At 39.1% G+C, this 20,202-nt stretch overlaps 1 protein-coding gene across 8 annotated transcripts in view; it reads right to left on the bottom strand.

Annotated features, from left to right (window-relative positions):
- sox5 (SRY-box transcription factor 5) overlaps positions 1-20,202 on the bottom strand; it is a 235,917-nt gene that overhangs the window by 112,501 nt on the left and 103,214 nt on the right. For all 8 annotated transcript variants that reach the window (XM_079869700.1, XM_079869709.1, XM_079869708.1 and 5 more), the window contains one exon: positions 6,254-6,313. The gene's annotated coding sequence lies outside the window, so the exon portion shown is untranslated. The remainder of the gene's footprint in view (positions 1-6,253; positions 6,314-20,202) is intronic.

The raw sequence follows: 20,202 nt of genomic DNA, 5'->3' as shown, positions 1-20,202 counted from the left end.
TAACAAGGGGCTGATTTGCATATAGGGAGTGGTTTGATTAGTAGTTTTGTGTGCATGCTCAGATTCTTGGAAACAAGAGGGCGTCAGTGAAATAAACCAGCAATTGTGAAATTGTGTCTGGTAGCATTGTGTCAGGTCTAGGCTTTGAGGAGGCCATTTAATACACAGGGGCATTGACCCCGACAGAAAAGACCCTTCCAAAACTGTTGCAGCAAACAATCCTCTAGGATGTCAATGTATGATGCAGCATTAAAATTGGTCTTCTTTGAATTAAAAAGGCCAACCCAACGCAAGTCTGACTACTTAAGCAAAATGCAAACTACAAAACTGAAGCTTGTTGCCCTTTGAGTGCAACAAAAAGACTGCAATCTAATTTGTAACAATTTTAAAGGGGACCTATTATGCAAAATTCACTTTTACACTGTTTTTGAACATAACTATGTGTCCGCAGTGTGTGTACACAACCACCCTATTATGGTAAACATACATACACTCCATATGTTATTTTCCCCATAAATCAGAAATGGTGTCTCAAAATGAGCCAATCAGGAATGCACCCATTGTGATGTCACAGTGGGACAGGCCCCGCCCATGGCTGGCCACATAATCTGGCCTATTAGCTGAGCTCCTCCCCTGATTGAGCTGTACACAGTCTGCCATGTTTATCTCCTCGCAAGAGCATTTAATAGTAGCATTCAAGAAATGAATTATTATTAAAGCTAAAGTTATTCAGTCAAGAGCAGTGAGTGAATTTCTGTTTTTCTTATGTTGTTCAATTCACATTAACACAACAGACAACAGCAGGTACTGTATATTAGGCTGCTGCCGTTTTAATACAGATCTAATATAGATGTGATTTTTTACCCCAGCTGTTTACGTTCACAGACATAACCAACTGAACTTTGTGTGAATTTCACAGTTTAAGCACTATAAGACCTGAAAGAGAACGCAATGTGACAACAGGCTTTCTGTGCGTGTACTTCGGCTGTGTTTACTAAGAAAACCGCATATTAGTAGTTTAAACTGATTTGGCTCTAAAACATGCAAATAATAAACTTTCATGACGCCAAAGAACTGTAGTCATGTGAGCTGAATCACGATACAAATTTTAATAAATACACAAACTGTTTTGTTTTGTCTGTTGTTGGCAGAGTATCTGAGGCACAAGTTGTAAAGGCTCCGCCCTCTTCTGGATAGAGAGCAGCAGCTCATTTGCATTTAAGGATACACACATGAAAACAGCATGTTTTTGCTTCAACCCAAAAAGGGGCATTTACAGCATAGTATAATAAATGATCAGTGGGGCTAAATTGAACTGAAACTTAGATACAATCTGGGGACACCTGAGATCTTTTTAAAAAGAGGCATAATAGGTCCCCTTTAAAATCTGATTAGAAATGCGATTTGAAATCTAAGATAAAACCTGTATCAAAATCTAGGACAGCATCTACAATAAGGGAGGAGTATGATCTTGTAATTGATGCAGCTGGACTGAGATTAGTGTAAAGTGGTCACTAACATGACAAACACAAACTGAGTTTCAGTCTAGAAGTGCGTGGTGGAATTAGAAAAGTAATGCATAACTTTCCTCAACAAGCTTCACTATTTGAGATGTCATTCATGTCTATAACACAAACGGATGCTCTACAATGTTGTCTGATCAGCATGACAGCATTCTTTGTCATTGTCAATCAAAAACAGAGTGGTGGTATGTTGCCCAACTCCTTACTCCGGGTGAATAAATGTTTTATCCTCTCCATCTACAGACAGAGGACAGTCAGAGCAGAGTGCTTATGAGAGCTCAACTTGTTATCTCAGAGTGAGTAAGTCACGGAGAGTGAAAGACAATGGAGCCATCAGCTAACACACTCTGACAGGCCACCCTTCAGAAGGGTTAATAGACTCCAACCTAGTGTTTTAAAGTGTGTGTGTGACAGAGAGAGATTGAGAGCGAGATTGAGAGCGAGAGAGACACGATCATCAAAATGGACATCTTATGAACTGACACCTGCATTTCATCACTACAAACACACACACACACACACACACACACACACACACACACACACACACCATAATGTATTATTCACTGCGGTGACCACTAGGGCGGCATTCCCCTGGCAGTCCCCAACCGCAGGGATGAGAGGATTAAACATTTAACAGCGCATGACAAAATGGAACAGAATGAATAAATAAACTGAAATGGCCCCTGGATGCACAGTCAGCATGTGCCACGCACATACACCTATCCATGCCACACAACTACAGTGCGGAAACTAAAGTGACCCATAATGTCATACCGATAGCAACAGAAACAACAGCTATAACAGTTTTTCTCTCTTTTCAAAATGCAATAGGGTAAAGTATGTGTGATCATTATTTAGCTATGAGACCGAGTGGTATGGTCAAGCTTTGCTGTGAATACTAAATGGCAGATGACCTTGAATGGGGCAGACCTGCTAGCAATTCATGTTTATCAGACAGGGCAACAGAACTCCCTACAGGCTGAGACCTTACCCATAACTGTGTCCGAAACGTCCATTTCGTCTTTCGTCACGTACTTCTCTGAAGGGAACCAATTAGACTGAACTGAATGTGGCTATCTTACATTTAGACGTGTTACAAGAGTGCTTAAGAGACAATACAATATTTGAACCAGGCAAATGTTTACAGTAGAGATGCACCAATATTAAAATTCTGACTACAAGCTAATGATTATTCATTTTAAGGCCAATAACTGAAAAATGGCCAATGCTAAAATTCTACATTATTTTGTCTAAATAAAAAAATATAAAACAAAAATCATTTTAAATGCTAAAAATACATTTTCACAGTTAAGTGAGAATTACATGGCAGCAAAGGCCATCTACATTTAAAAAAAAAAAGTGTCAAATATGAGCAAGCACAATTAAATATCCAATATTGACCTTTACCAACCAACCAAACAAAACACATGCATATATACATAAATATTGTCTGATTGATTGTGGATCCCTATTTTGCAGGGGTTCTCAACTGGTGGGTTATGACCCAAAAATAAGCCGCAGGACTGTTAGGGTCACAGATAATGTGGTGGGGTGGGGGAGTATGCTAAATACAATTAATACAATAAAATACAAGAGAATGTATTTACCATGTATTTGTGTTGCTGGTGACAAAAGCTGTGTGTCCAATCGAACTCTACACATTATTTATGCAAATTCCACTGTCAAGAAACCAGACAAATTAAGAAGAGTCCAACACAAACAGGTTGTGTGACATTCCTGAATAGAGAAAACTGGAATATTAAAAGGTGTCACTGTTTGATTTTAAGAAAATGTTTACAATTTTTGTAAAGTTTTGGGTTTCCACTTGACACCCGATGGAAAATCTGGGTCCTGAAGCAAAACCAGTGGACAACCACTGCTTTATGGCATCTTCTATACGTTTTGTGTGCAGTTACTGTAGGTATGTAGGAGTCTCTTAGTTAGGATGGGAGTAGTTGTGTGTTAGCTTTCAGCGTGCGTGTATGTTGATCTGTAGGTGTGTGTTTGTGGGTGTATGTAATTGCGTGTCTTTGTGTCTGTGTGCGCGTGTGGGTGTGCATCCATAATTGTGTGTGTCCTCCTTATCTGTTCTCCTCTCCTTTAGTTCATTGGCAGACTAGCTGAGCTCAAACTGTTCAGCTGCGACTAGTCCAAGCCCAGTAATTACAGCTTGTCAGAAAGAATTAATTTTCTCATTTCTCATAAAGATGTGTAAAAATTACCATGTTATTATACACCGACACTCTCCAGAGGCACACACCAAATTTAATTTAGAATTCTTCCCGCACATTAAATTAAATCCATAAATAAGAGTTTAGGCATTGGTAGGGAAGCATATGTTCGTTAGGCCAAGCAGGCTGCTTGGGCCTGTGCTAATGTCTATTGTAATGTTTTAATAGCTTGTGCCTTCTAAGCACCAATAAATTTATATGATCACAACAGGCGACGTCGAGCGCACGGCCAATTAGGAGTGCCGACGCCGCCACTGCTGCTGCTGCCCTCAGGAGGAAAGAGAGGTGGGAAAACTGGAGGAGAGAGAGAAACAGACAGACACAACTGGCTATCTGGATTTCTTATATATTTAAATAAAATCTAGAAATATATATATACATTTCAAGTGTTTGATATGATGTTTTGGAAATATTTGGATGGATGGACGGACGGACAGATGAGGTAGAGGCATATAAAAAATTGACAAAATTGGAACATGCTTTGTTCAAAATGCTCTAAGAAATCTCCCATCTTTTTCATTTTATTGAATATTTTAGGCAAATTTAAGTATGCTTATAGCTAACAACTATAGTGTAGCTAAAAGAGTTTTACTAAGTTTAAATCCATTCAACAGACTTCCCAAAATTACCACAGATAAAAAACCCGCTCCGTCTGGGCCTATATGTCATCAAAATAAAATCATTAGAATAATTTTGGCAGGTATATGGTCTATGCCAGAAAACAAAAGTCAAGCAGCTTGATAAAAGTTTGCAGTTGTCAACTGAACAATGTTTTTTAAGTGGGTAGAGGCTCTAGAGTCATTAGGGACTGGGGACAGAGCCATGATTTCTGGATCAGAGCGCATCATGTCATCGTCTAAATCAGGCATCTACAAATGAAAAGCAACATCAATCAGACAACTATGTATAGTGCAGATAAAAGAGAAATCTAACACTAATAAACGAGTTTGTTGCCTGCCCAAACTCCATGTACTTTACAGGGATGCCCACAGAGAGAAATAAAGAGATACAGTGAGGAGGTGGAGACAGTAAAAGAGACACACAGAAAGAGGGAGAGGATGGTTGGTTGGAGATGAAGGCATAGGAATGGTGGATCTCGCTGCGAGGGGGCACAGGATGGCGGTCTCCCACTGGCACGCCGCATAGACAGTAGGAAGTCATACACAGACTCACACACAGTGGGCAGTGCCACAGTCAGAAAGACGGAAATAGACAGAACTCACACATACCGCCAACTGAGTCTCATAGGCTTCATGAAATATGACTACAAGCTGCGAGACAGCGGCCACTCTGACACACTCAAGCCCGTCTGTGATACGGTCCCACACACACAGACATGTATGGCACACATACATGACAAAGACGCCCACCAACAGCCCCAAACACAGATGAACAGACACACAGCCCCTTCTCCAGAATCCATTCACGCACACACACACACAAACAAAACCAGCCCCCTGATGGCGCTCATAGGTGAGTTGAAGTGTGTGAACATATGTTGTCCAAAGAGCCAGGAGGCAACGTCTATTACATGATCAGAGCTTTCAGAGTTCATTACTGAATTATGTGTGACACCATTCAAGCATTTGGACACACACCACACTAACTTCTTTAACGTGTAGTCGAGAAATACAGATTTTTTTTCTGCTTCCTGAAAGCAAATACACGGTATAAATGGCTACTTGTACAGTATATCTTCAAAATTTCTATACATCAAGTCGTGTGACCTTTTTCTCTCTTTTGTTCCTTTTGCATGTTTGGATTGCAGTATATAAGAAAATAAGAAAAATAACTTATAACTGTATATATTTATAAAACATTTAAATTAATGTATAAAATCTAACTGATAATTGTATAAAATACAATTTAATACTGATTAAATTGTATATTTAAGGAAAAGTAATACAGGGTGGGCCATTTATATGGATACACCGTAATAACATGGGAATGGTTGGTGATATTAAAGTCCTGTTTGTGGACTTCTAAATGGCCACCATGGTCACCACCCATCTTGAGGAGTTTGCCCCTTCACATATACTAATGTGCCACAAACAGGACTTTAATATCACCAACCATTCCCATGTTATTACGGTGTATCCATATAAATGGCCCACCCTGTACAATAAACTGCAAAAATGTACATTTATTTATTCATTTTCATTTACATGTTTTTGTGTCTGCCATGCACAAGTGGCACAGGGCGACAAGGTGAATATATACATTTTTAAGAATTAGTCAGTGGTAAAACCTACATAGATTATCTACCACCCTTAATAATGGTGGTAACGGCCATTTACTATGTGTCCAAATATATTTGGAACACTGTACACCCTCACATCAGCAGACAATCACAAGACGACACCAGACATTACTGCTTTGCTTTAGTTGTCAAAGAGTAATAGGCTATGAGGATACATAATGTCTGTAACAATGACCAAAAAATTAAAGCACTGGGAACGTTTATAAAAGCCTTTTGCAGATGCACATATTACATACCAGTCAGTTGTGTTGAGGCTTCTTGTGGTGAAAAAGTTTTGTTCTTGTATCTGCTTCTACCTGAACAAAACAAACACAAAAAGAACAAGTTAGAAACTTCACTCAGGCTCTCCAGCCCTCTCGACAATGAAGCATTTCTCTGCTTGAAGAGGTTTGTTTGATGGTGGAACAAAAGTATTAAACTGTTCTGCCAAGCTGAGTGTTGCATTGAAACTATAATTTTGCTTTGTTTTAAGTTCTCCCCCAACAGGAGAACTTCTGGACCTCAAAGACGGACATTGTGTAGATTTTTCTATCCATAAACAACTTGAAACACTCTTAATCCACTTCACAGAACTTATCATTGCATCTGTAAATTGTACAGTACTTAAAATGTCACGTCTAGAGTTTATGAGTGTAAGCATGCAGAATAGAGAGGATTCTCTCAGCTTTATCAGAACTCTTGGCAAGCTCTGATTCTCCTCAACAAACCCGGCGCTAAGTCTTATATCATCCTTCTTAGAACTGAATTGGTAAACCATGTCATTTGTGAGTAGTTTTGGAAGATTTAGACCACTGTCCCCTTGCTAACAGATCAAACCAGATGAGATTTAGGAGACACAGTTGTATATGTCTTCACTGGAACATTGCAGGGACGTGCTGGAGAGACATGGTTGTATAGTCTAAGAGAACATTGGGATCTTTCATTACATGAGCTGAGCCTCATTGTAAGTTTCTAATCTTGCACGCTCCCGTATATAATCCGCAGAGAAAACTTGGATGTCATCATCCAAGTTTAGCGTGCAGCGTGAAGTCCTCAGTGAGGTGGAAATGGAACATGATTGAATGGCTAAACCTCGGATGAACATACATGGAACTCTTTTAGGTCAATCACATAACCAAGATTCTTGCGAATTGGGGCCAGTGGTTCTCCGATCGCTAAGATGCGTCGGACCACCCTGGTGCTATACCTGAGGGGGTAGGGTTTACACTCAGAGGATTGTGGAGATGTCTGTACAACACATATAGATGAATTTGGGCCCACAATAGAACAATAGACAGCAGGATTCGAGATAATTCTCAACACTGGTACCATGTGTGGTTGTGTCTATATGAAGGGTGTGACTATACTATATAATAATAATATAATATAATATAATATAATATATATAATATAATAATAATATAAAATTCAAATAATATAACAATAAATATAGTCATTATACATGTTCATATATACAGTGAGGAAAATAAGTATTTGAACACCCTGCTACTTTGCAAGTTCTCCCACTTGGAAATCATGGAGGGGTCTGAAATTGTCATCGTAGGTGCATGTCCACTGTGAGAGACATAATCTAAAAAAAAAAATCCAGAAATCACAATATATGATTTTTTAACTATTTATTTGTATGATACAGCTGCAAATAAGTATTTGAACACCTGTCTATCAGCTAGAATTCTGACCCTCAAAGACCTGTTAGTCTGCCTTTAAAATGTCCACCTCCACTCCATTTATTATCCTAAATGAGATGCACCTGTTTGAGGTCGTTAGCTGCATAAAGACACCTGTCCACCCCATACAATCAGTAAGAATCCAACTACTAACATGGCCAAGACCAAAGAGCTGTCCAAAGACACTAGAGACAAAATTGTACACCTCCACAAGGCTGGAAAGGGCTACGGGGAAACTGCCAAGCAGCTTGGTGAAAAAAGGTCCACTGTTGGAGCAATCATTAGAAAATGGAAGAAGCTAAACATGACTGTCAATCTCCCTCGGACTGGGGCTCCATGCAAGATCTCACCTTGTGGGGTCTCAATGATCCTAAGAAAGGTGAGAAATCAGCCCAGAACTACACGGGAGGAGCTGGTCAATGACCTGAAAAGAGCTGGGACCACCGTTTCCAAGGTTACTGTTGGTAATACACTAAGACGTCATGGTTTGAAATCATGCATGGCACGGAAGGTTCCCCTGCTTAAACCAGCACATGTCAAGGCCCGTCTTAAGTTTGCCAATGACCATTTGGATGATCCAGAGGAGTCATGGGAGAAAGTCATGTGGTCAGATGAGACCAAAATAGAACTTTTTGGTCATAATTCCACTAAACGTGTTTGGAGGAAGAAGAATGATGAGTACCATCCCAAGAACACCATCCCTACTGTGAAGCATGGGGGTGGTAGCATCATGCTTTGGGGGGGTTTTTCTGCACATGGGACAGGGCGACTGCACTGTATTAAGGAGAGGATGACCGGGGCCATGTATTGCGAGATTTTGGGGAACAACCTCCTTCCCTCAGTTAGAGCATTGAAGATGGGTCGAGGCTGGGTCTTCCAACATGACAATGACCCGAAGCACACAGCCAGGATAACCATGGAGTGGCTCTGTAAGAAGCATATCAAGGTTCTGGCGTGGCCTAGCCAGTCTCCAGACCTAAACCCAATAGAGAACTGTTGTCTAAGTTAAGGCTACAGCTGGGGTTTTATTTTCGAAATAGTGCATGTTTTTCACAGTCAGCCAAGAGAAAGTTGGTGGAATCTACCTTCTTACCTATCTTAGATTATGGAGATGTTTTTTACAGAAATACCACTAAAGCTCTCTTACAATCATTAGACTCTGTTTATCACTCTGCTCTAAGATTTATAACTTGCACAAAATATCACACTCATCATTGTGCACTGTATGAAATGGTAGGTTGGCCTTCACTTCACATAAGAAGGTACAAGCATTGGCTCATACTTGTGTACAAGGCATTAGTCGGCCAGCTTCCTCAATATATGAATAGTTTAATAACTTTTAATAGTCAAGGGTATAATCTACGTTCAAGTAGATATATTCTTTTAAATGTTCCTTTAATGAAGACAGAGTTTGGAAAAACTGCTTTTATTTATAGCGCATCAGCTGCTTGGAATGAGATCCAAAGATCATTGAAACTTGATGTACTTATTTCAATTAATGAGTTCAAGTTATATCTCAACCAAACATTCAAATCTGTCTGCACTTGCTCTTAACGTTTAGTCTTGTTTTATTGCTGTATATGTGTGTGTTGTGTAATTTGTTTTATGTAGTTATGTATATTGTGTGCTGCTACCTTGGCCAGGGCTCACTTGTAAATGAGATATTTATCTCAATGTGATTATTTCCCTGGTTAAATAAAGGTTTAAATAAAAAAAAAATAAAAGAATCTTTGGAGGGAGCTCAAACTCCGTGTTTCTCAGCGACAGCCCAGAAACCTGACTGATCTAGAGAAGATCTGTGTGGAGGAGTGGGCCAAAATCCCTCCTGCAGTGTGCGCAAACCTGGTGAAAAACTACAGGAAACGTTTGACCTCTGTAATTGCAAACAAAGGCTACTGTACCAAATATTAACATTAATTTTCTCAGGTGTTCAAATACTTATTTGCAGCTGTATCATACAAATAAATAGTTAAAAAATCATACATTGTGATTTCTGGATTTTTTTTTTAGATTATGTCTCTCACAGTGGACATGCACCTACGATGACAATTTCAGACCCCTCCATGATTTCTAAGTGGGAGAACTTGCAAAGTAGCAGGGTGTTCAAATACTTATTTTCCTCACTGTATATATGAACATGTATAATGACTATATTTATTGTTAAATTATTTGAATTTTATATTATTATTATATTATAAATATTATATTATTATTATATAGTATAGTCACACCCTTCATATAGACACAACCACACATGGTTACAGTGTTTAGAATTATCTCGAATCCTGCTGTCTATTGTTCTATTGTGGGCCCAAATCTATATGTGTTGTACAGACATCTCCACAATCCTCTGAGTGTAAACCCTACCCCCTCGGGTATAGCACCAGGGTGGTCCGACGCATTTTAGCGATCGGAGAACCACTGGCCCCAATTCGCAAGAATAGCAGGGTGTTCAAATACTTATTTTCCTCACTATATATATATATATATATATATATATATATATATATATATATATAGGTGCTGGTCATAAAATTAGAATATCATCAAAAAGTTGATTTATTTCAAGAATTCAACTTAACAGGTGAAACTAGTATATTATATAGACTCATTACACGCAAAGTGAAATATTTCAAGCCTTTATTTGTTATAATTTTGATGATTATGGCTTACAGCTTATGAAAGCGACGAAATCAAAATCCCAGAAAATTAGAATATTACATGTGTGGAAACTTCACACTGGACTTCAAGCATCTTGGATTGTGTGCCTCTCCATTCTTCCTCCAGACTCTGGGACCGGACCTTGGTTTCCAAATGAGATGCAAAATTTGCTCTCATCAGAAAAGAGGACTTTGGTCCACTGTGCTTTATTAAATCCAGAGTCAACGCAGCCGTCTACCAGGACATTTTCAGAGCACTTCATGCTTCCTTCATTTTCCAGCAGGATTTGCACCTGCCCACACTGCCAAAAGAACCAAAACCTGGTTCAATGACCATGGTATTGCTGTGTAATTACTGTGTGATTTCATGTAATATTCTAATTTTCTGGGATTTTGATTTCGTGGGTTTCATAAGCTGTAAGCCATAATCATCAAAATTATAACAAATAAAGGCTTGAAATATCTCACTTTGCGTGTAATAAGTCTATATAATATATTAGTTTCACCTGTTAAGTTGAATTCTTGAAATAAATCATATATATATATAAAAAATTACTTTAGTAGGCAAAAGAAAATTATGTGTAGGCCTGCATGTATAATATGACTAATTACATCCTATATTATAAGCATTATCATCACAGAAGATTTTTAAGATAAGAAACTAATTCAGAGAAGTGTGTCCAAACTTTTGGCTGGTAATGTAAATACGTGGATGAGTACATAAGACACAAGCTCTTATTATAAAACTATAATGTCTGCGCTTGGAGCTACTGTAGGTAGGAGTGTGTGCATGTTTGCTGATCTCTGTGTATGTGTATATCTATCCTACAAACGTATGAGTGTCAGTGCAGGGCCCCTGCTTACAGCGCGGTCTTATTTACTCCTGTCAGCCCATAAAGCCAGCCTGAGTGCCACGCTGATTGAAATCCCCTTTTGTGTGCTAGTCTTCAGTGATGTGGCTTTTCTCTCGGCCTCGTCTCATGATGGAAGCCTGTACTGTTAATCTGAGAGTGTCCACTGAAAGGACGAAATGAGTTCCTGGGCTGAATGCACTCTTTAACTCATCTGTCTTGGTCTATTCAGACGTGGGGCGTGAGAGCTGGCGGCTAACACCTCCACAACAATAGACGGCAAAGCAATGCAAACCTTCCTTACACAAACTACTCTGTCTCTAGGAGACTCGTTTTTCCCACATTATCTTACTCACAAAATAGTGGTAAGTAACATAATTTAAGACGAAATATTGTTAAACCATTTATTAGAGCATCTTTCTGTATTACAAGGGGGAAATAATAAGGTACAGGTACAAAAATAAGGTAACCCTAAAGGAAAACTGTTTGCACTTTTCCTTTCTGACAGTGTACTGAAATTAATGCATCATGTATCATGCTCCATATATATATATATATATATATATATATATTTTTTTTTTTTTTTTTTTTTTTAAGTGTATAGGCTACTTGATGTAAAGGTTTTGGTCAAGCATCAACAGTATATGAGCCTCAAATGGCTTTTAATAATATTGATAACTTTACATTTTCAAGAAGATTTTTGGTGAAACTGATCATTTTACTTCAGTATTAGAATGCTTCTCTGAATAAAAAAAAAAAAAAATACATAAACAGCAGTAAAAATGGTTACGGTCAATTTTCAAAAGGAAGCTGCCTTGTCAAAGTCATGGACTAGCATTTAGCACATGTGCTTCAACATGTAGCGCTTTAGTGCTCATCATTTTCTGTAACTGCTCCTGTTACATGTCTGTAGCATGTGTGTTAACTGCTAAGCTTTATCATCATCAGCTTACATCCCACATTTCATGAATGACGATTTAGGTATGATACAATACAAAATTCAGATTAGCGAACATCCAATACAAATGATTAGCAAAATTAGCTCAAATTCTGACTGGAAACCTGGTCAAGTTCAGAAGCCATGTGTATCGATGGACTCCATTAGAGACAGAAGAAGAATAAGATCTCATTGTTGTTGGGGTGGAATTCCCCTCTGAGGAGAGATAAGTCGGGTCCTTTGTTCTCTGGCCTGTGTGACAGAAAGCTTACATAATGCAGTCATAGAAAATGGGTACTATGTCAGGCTGCAAAGCAAAGTGGGCCTGTGGTCTGTTTATTTGTTGAAATGGAAGGATGGAAAGATGAAGGAATGGAGTTGAAGACAGAGAGAGATCATACGACTGTTGTCTTACATAAGGTCCAGAATGGTTGTGTGAAACGGAGCATGATGTCTCTTCCACGCAGATAAAGAGATCAGGAAACATGACAGGGGAGGGTTGTACTAAGCGGCACTAAACAGTTTTGCTATTTGGACAAAGTCATCCATTAAAGATGCTAATTACTTGAAGGACTGTTTGCTGGACTAAATAAGGGGGTTTCCTTGTTCACACAGCTATTTTAATCGCTGGAGGTCAAAGGTTGCTGTACTGTGGTTGTTAGACGGGCTGTGTAAATGGCTTTAGAGTTTTAAAATCGGATCACAAATTACAAATATTAGCCATAAAATTAAGATGTTGTTCTATTTTGACAATTAATCAGTTTTCGCAAAAGGTCCATTATCAGGCTAAACTAAAACTGGACCACTAGACCAGTTCTCAAACTCTTTGACTTCACTGTCCTCAAAATTACCTCAAAATAATTTACAGCCCTATGCCTTCTCCAGTTTACTGGAAAATAAGGAATTTAAAAAAAATAGAGAGCTAAATGTAAAAATTATATTCATAATTTTAATTAAATAAAAATGAGAAATATCTTTATTTTTAACTGTTTTAACTCATGCTTATTTCGCTTTATTTTTAACCGTTTTACAGATTTTGCCTAAATAATTAATAAGTAATCTTGAGGCCCCTTTGAGAGTTTCCTATGGCCCCCTAGTGGGCCCCAGTCCCTTGGTTGAGAACCACTGCTCTACACTATCATATCATAAACTTGTATAACTAAGTTCTTAAAACCATTTTTTTTTTTTTTTTTTTTTTGGTCTTTGTCTTATACCCAATAATAAATTTAGAATGTTGGTTCAGTGTTATTGCAGACAATATTTGAAACTCTACACGATGAAAAAAAAGTTCATCTGCGTGAAACTACAGTAGTATACACAAGATCAGTGTTTTCATACAATTAAGTTGTTTCCTGCTATGCAGGTCACATGCAGGAAATGAATGGGGAGGGAATCAAAGAGACATGGAGGAGGAAAATGAGAGATCTCTCTTCTGACTCGGTGTGACTGTGAGGTTAGACTCTGGAGTGAGCAACACAAAGAGATTAACTTATTTACATCTGTTACCTACTCTAATGGCTTTTTGTACTACTAATTTCAGCCATCTGCGTTCTCTCTGAAGACTTTGTCACACAAAACTAATAAAAGTCATCTGGTGCACAAAATTAGAGAACACAGAACTATACAGAGAGGAAGATAGACTCAAAGACACTAGAGTACACATACACACACACACACACACACACACACACACACACACACACACACACACACACACACACACACACACACACACACACACACACACACACACACACACACACACAGGCATCGTGCAGCTGGACATATGACTGGGCATGCATTCCCTGCTGAATCACATGCTTATTGACTGACCGACAAACACGCATAATGCAGATTTTCAAAGTTAGTTTATAGACTGTGATGGACAGTGGAAAAGATGAATTGCAGTACAGGGGGAAGATTTTGTTTTTTGAAGCCTTTAAATCAGAAATTACAAGTTGCATTTTAGTTAAAATAACTAATCATGATAGATACTGTATATATATACTAAAGAGGGGAAGCTCATTTTCGGCCTACATCCTAAAAAAATTTCCATTTATTTCTATGTAAATTCTACTTTCCTTTTCAAGAAAATGCTCTGTGACCCTGTCCTACCAACTAGGTGTCTTTTCCAGTGACTTGACCAGTGTCCTCTCAATGGCCAGCAGAGTTAGGTATAATTGTATAAATGTAATAATATAATAAAGGTATAAATAATAATATAATAAAGTATAATACTACTACTAATATTTTGTTTAATTATTTTAATAATTATTTTTTAATTATTACTACTAATAATAATAATAATAATAATTATTATTATTATACATTTTATTTATAGGCGCCTTTCTTGACACTCAAGGTCACCTTACATCATCATCAACAACAATAACAATATTTAAAAACAATGAGATACAAAACAATTAAAAGAAAATGCAGTTGTGGTCAAAGGGAGTACGCTATTCTAAACAAATGAGTCTTGAGTTTGGATTTGAAAAGTGTGAGAGAATCAATATTACGGAGGTCCGGTGGAAGCGAATTCCAGAGCTGAGGAGCAGAGAAACTGAAAGCTCTACTCCCCATAGTAACCAGGCGGACACGGGGAACGGTGAAATGAATAGAAGAAGAGGATCTAAGAGTACGAGCGTGTGTAGGTATATGGAGGAGATCAAAAAGATACGAAGGGGCTAGATTATGAATGAGTTTAAAAGTAAGGAGAAGTATTTTATAGTTGATACGATAAATGATAGGGAGCCAATGGAGCTGTTGTAAAATAGGAGTGATGTGATGAATAGAAGGGGTACGAGTAATAATGCGAGCAGCTTTATATACAAATATAATAAGTAATAATATAATAAAGGTATAAAATGTATAATTGTGTGAAATGTATTATGAAAATTGGCTAGCAATTTCGACAAGCAAATACCAAGAAATAGGTTGCAGCAGTTTGTCTTTCGACTACACTTGCAAAATCCGCAATGGGACTGAGCTCGAATAGCTTCAGCGTCAGTGACTTTTTATTGTATGAAATCGCTGTCAATCAAAAGGAGACACAGCCTTTCGACAGGCCCTCCAATCATCACGCAGAAGCCCGGAGTCCAGGCCAGCCCACGCAAGCCAGCGCATGTCCAGGCCCGTCTGAAGTTTGCCAATGACCATCTGGATGATCCAGAGGAGGAATGGGAGAAGGTCATGTGGTCTGATGAGACAAAAATAGAGCTTTTTGGTCTAAACTCCACTCCCCGTGTTTGGAGGAAGAAGAAGGATGAGTACAACCCCAAGAACACCATCCCAACCGTGAAGCATGGAGGTGGAAACAAACATTCTTTGGGGATGCTTTTCTGCAAAGGGGACAGGACGACTGCACCGTATTGAGGGGAGGATGGATGGGGCCATGTATTGCGACATCTTGGCCAACAACCTCCTTCCCTCAGTAAGAGCATTGAAGATGGGTCGTGGCTGGGTCTTCCAGCATGACAACGACCCAAAACACACAGCCAGGGCAACTAAGGAGTGGCTCTGTAAGAAGCATCTCAAGGTCCTGGAATGGCCTAGCCAGTCTCCAGACCTGAACCCAATAGAAAATCTTTGGAGGGAGCTGAAAGTCCGTATTGCCCAGCGACAGCCCCGAAACCTGAAGGATCTGGAGAAGGTCTGTATGGAGGAGTGGGCCAAAATTCCTGCTGCAGTGTGTGCAAACCTAGTCAAGAACTACAGGAAACGTATGATCTCTGTAACTGCAAAAAAAGGTTTCAGTACTAAATATTAAGTTCTGCTTTTCTGATGCATCAAATACTTGTCATGCAATAAAATGCAAATTAATTACTTAAAAATCATACAATGTGATTTTCTGGATTTTTGTTTTAGATTCCGTCACTCACAGTTGAAGAGTACCCATGATAAAAATTACAGACTTCTACATGCTTTGTAAGTGGGAAAACCTGCAAAATTGGCAGTGCATCAAATACTTGTTCTCCCCACTGTATATACACAATTGTTATGATAACAATACTTATGTTGTATTGCAAAACACTTTTTCTGCAGTTGAGGTGGACAGGTTTGGTGGTATGGATAGGTTTAGGGCTGGATTAAGGGGTAAGAGAGTGGCCAAAATATATATAACCTAGCACTATCAGAGATGCAAAGTTTTTATGGAGTAAGAAAGAATCTATACATTATGAATGTTGTCTACATAGAACACTAAACTCATTTCTATAAAGCAAGAAAAAACAACAAAAACATTTCCATGGATGTATAAATTTAAACACTGAGCAGGAAAAGTTGGACTCAAAAAGTCAGAAAACACTACGGTCACGCACATAGAAAAAAAAAAGAAATGGAGAGAGTGAACTCACAGGAGTTTGTGTTGACTGGCAACAGGTGAGTGTGTGAACATCGGCAAGGGTTCAGGTTGAATAGGGCGGTGTTAGTCAGGACAGAGGGGGAGAGCTGTAATGTGGGCAGCAGAACAGCTGTGAGGTGGGGAGAAGGGGGTGTCGGAAAGCACGTCCAGCCAACCAATGATCTTGCTTTATTAAATTAATAAAGCTCATCTCAGCACGCCTGAACACACCAGCAGAATGACACCAAATCTCACTGTTTTAATCACATTACATACGGGCCAGCTCATTAGCCACACAGTCTACTGGGTTCATATGCAGTGCACACGGTTACAAACACTCACACACATCACCAAGTGCTAATGGCTACCGTTTGCATGTTACTCCTGCCCTCTACACAGATGTGCTTTTACTGAGATGCTATCATTTTTTAATAATTGATCATGTTTTGTGACTTTGAGTGATTTTTCAGGCTCATCCTTCTGTCCCGGACACTCTGGAAAAAGGTATGAACACACTCTGTATGCGTAAGGTAAGGGTCACACCTGCGTTCAGAAGTCAGCGTTGCCCAGGAGATAAATGACATTCGCTGAGTTTTCCTGAACGGACTTCCTGTAAAATGAGCCTCATCTCCTCTCATTCCTGTACAAAGAGGTCTATTTGAATAAATGTTACACAACCAATCTACCCTGCGGGGTCCAAGCAATGGTGTTTGTCCATCAGTGCGGTTTTGTGCGGTGCCTATGAATAAATATTTCCCTTTTGAAAGTCATTTTCTCAGAATGGGAGTGAAAATGTACCTAGACAATACAATCCAACATGCCAACAGTTTTACATATGATAAATAAATAAAAATGCTGAAATGGGTAAAGATGACCTAACACTGGGACAAACCATCTTCTGTTTGAAGCTTCTGTCTTATCACAACAAAATGGTGTGAAACAGATTTGATGACTTTTATTGTATGGACAAAAACATTTTATTCAAATATTATTTCTCAATCTTCAAAACATTTGTCAAAATATCTCCTTTTTACGGAGCCCCTAAAGCAGGGTTTCTCAAACTCGGTCCTGGAGGGCCACTGTCCTACACAGTTTAGCTCCAACCCTGATCAAACACACCTGAGCAAGCTAATCAATGTCTTCAGGATCACTAGAAACTCACAGCTAGGTGTGTTTGATCAGGGTTGGAGCTAAACTGTGCAGGACAGTGGCCCTCCAGGACCGAGTTTGAGAAACCCTGCCCTAAAGGGAACTTTTCAGAAATCAAAAATGTACTGACTTTCGCGGGTACACGTGAAAAGTTTCTCTGGAATCTTTAGTGCGCTTACGTGTTACAATTACTGGTTTATGGGAATGGTGCGAAGCCAGTGGCGCGAGTGCTAAGGACCTGCGTGTCACACTGGTCTGGAGTCCCACGGAGGAGCTCCGGAAGGATAAAAAGGAAGAGCGATGACAGTGAAGGATGAGAGAGGACCAGGCCTGGACTTTGTTTTTTTATTATGTTTATATGCCGTGAGGGCCTGCCGCTTTACTTTCGTTTTGTTGTTTGTATATTTAGTGATTAAAGTTACGTTGAACATTCGCTGGTTCCTGCCTCATTCTTCCCTGAGCTTGAACCTTGTTACATCCTCTTTAGCACAAATCCTGTGGCAGCAGAGAAACCGTGCCAAGAAATGGGCCGATGGTACAATCCGATAGAGCTCAAGGGTCCATAAAAAAAAAAAGACTGTACAGTAAAACTGCTAGAAATGTGGCTTTTGTTTGGGCAGTATGTCCTATTTCCTGGCCTTATGTCTGCTTTAACATCCTCGCATCCTCTGCAATAGGCTGATGGCGAAATATACAGCTCAGTGTGCATTGCCCTATATGCCAAGTTTAATGGTCCATAAAAAAAAACTGGTACAGTAAAAAAGTGCTCCAAATATTTATTTTGTTTAATAGGGCCGTATATTTATATTGTTTCATATGGAACTTTAACAGCCAATTTAGAAATATTGGTACAGTAAAATGTGCTAAGTTGAGATCAATTACAAGATCAATTCACCCTTTATTAAACCACTTTGTTGGATTTAACATTTCCTTACAGGTGGCAGAGAAATTCAATTCTCACAGAGCTTATTGCAAGCAGTGCCATAGAGGACTTCAGGTAGCTTCAAGTTATATAAAGGGGAGGCTTCGTAAGTGATAAACGAATAAGTAGCTGGATTCAGTCTTGTATTAGATGAACTGCTCTAACAAAATTACTTTTATACAGTTGCAGAATTACTTGAACACTAATCAGTAGTGTGATATTAATGATATTTTATTGACTACAGACGCTGGAGACACTATGACCTTACTACTTTTAGACTTGAGCTCGGCTTTTGACTTCGTAGATCACAGGATTCTTTTATCTCGGCTGGAACGTTCTATTAGTATCACAGGTATGGTACTCAAATGGTTCCAGTCTTTCCTGTATAATAGAAGTTTCTGTTTGTTTAGGTGTTGTTCATTCATTCTCGGCAGCTCACCTGTGGTGTACCCCAGGGATCGATTCTGGCACCCCTACTATTCTCATTATACATGCTACCTCTGGGAGTACCATTGCTATGCAGACGAAACCCAACTCTACATACCTATACAACACAAAGACAATTTTGTATTTAATAGATTGGAAGCCTGTCTTCACAAACTCAAACTGTGGCTCACTAACAATTTTATGCTACTTAACGACGATAAAACCCAAATTATCAAGTTTGGGCCAAAATAGCACTCTGATAAAAATTCTATCGATCTAGGCACCCTTACGCCACATCTTATCTCTGACGTTAAAGACTTGGGATTTTACCAAAATAGAAGTCTTAAATTAGACAAAACATATTAATGCCATACTGTAGTTAGCGCTAGCTTTTACCATCCTCGCCGGTTGGCCAAAATCAAACCCTTTTTAAGCAGGAATAGTTTTGAAACTGGTATCCACACTTTTATTTCAACACAACTCAATTACTATAATTCATTGCAAGTCGGTTTACCTCTCTCCTCCATCTATCGTCTCCAAATGGTCCAAAATGCGGCTGCCTGCCTGCTCACGGGGAGCCGCAAATGAGATCATATCACACCAATTCTACGCTCTTTGCACTGGTTGCCAGTCCGATCCCGAATTGATTTTAAAATTCTATTATTTGTTTATAAAGCTCTCAACAATCTAGCTCCTAAATACCTTTCCGACTTAATTGTCACTCACAACCCAAACAGATTAGACTGGGTAAACCAATCCTGATATGCCAGTGATTTGATTTCGCCCTGCAGCTCAGGCTGGAAGCCTGTACATTTATAATTCCTGCTTCCTTTACAAGTTTGCAGGAACCAATCACAAACTGGCTTATCCACCTGGCGCGCTATTGGCAGGTTTAATCCAATCCAATTTTAGAGCCGTTGTGGCTCTGTCCAATTCCTTTTAACCTCTCGACGATGCTCAATGGCTTCTTTTTAGCAAACAAATCGCTGAAGTGGGTGTAAATACCACTAACTTTCATGTTTGTTTTGCACAACCTGCAAAAATCGCTCGATTCCATTGCTGCTTCTGTAAACCGCTGATAAACACGTTTGGTTACACATTTCCTGTCTGAGGTTTTCACGTCGTTCTGCAAAGTACGTTACCCGGATCGTTTTGCGTACAGAGTCATTTGAACTATGCCCGTTGATCACGCCTCTTGTGCAGTAGAAAATACATAGCAGACTCCCCAGAC

The sequence above is a fragment of the Squalius cephalus genome (genome assembly GCF_949319135.1).
Source record: "Squalius cephalus genome assembly, chromosome: 4".
NCBI lineage: Eukaryota > Metazoa > Chordata > Actinopteri > Cypriniformes > Leuciscidae > Squalius > Squalius cephalus.
This window is presented reverse-complemented; position numbering and strand designations above follow the sequence as displayed.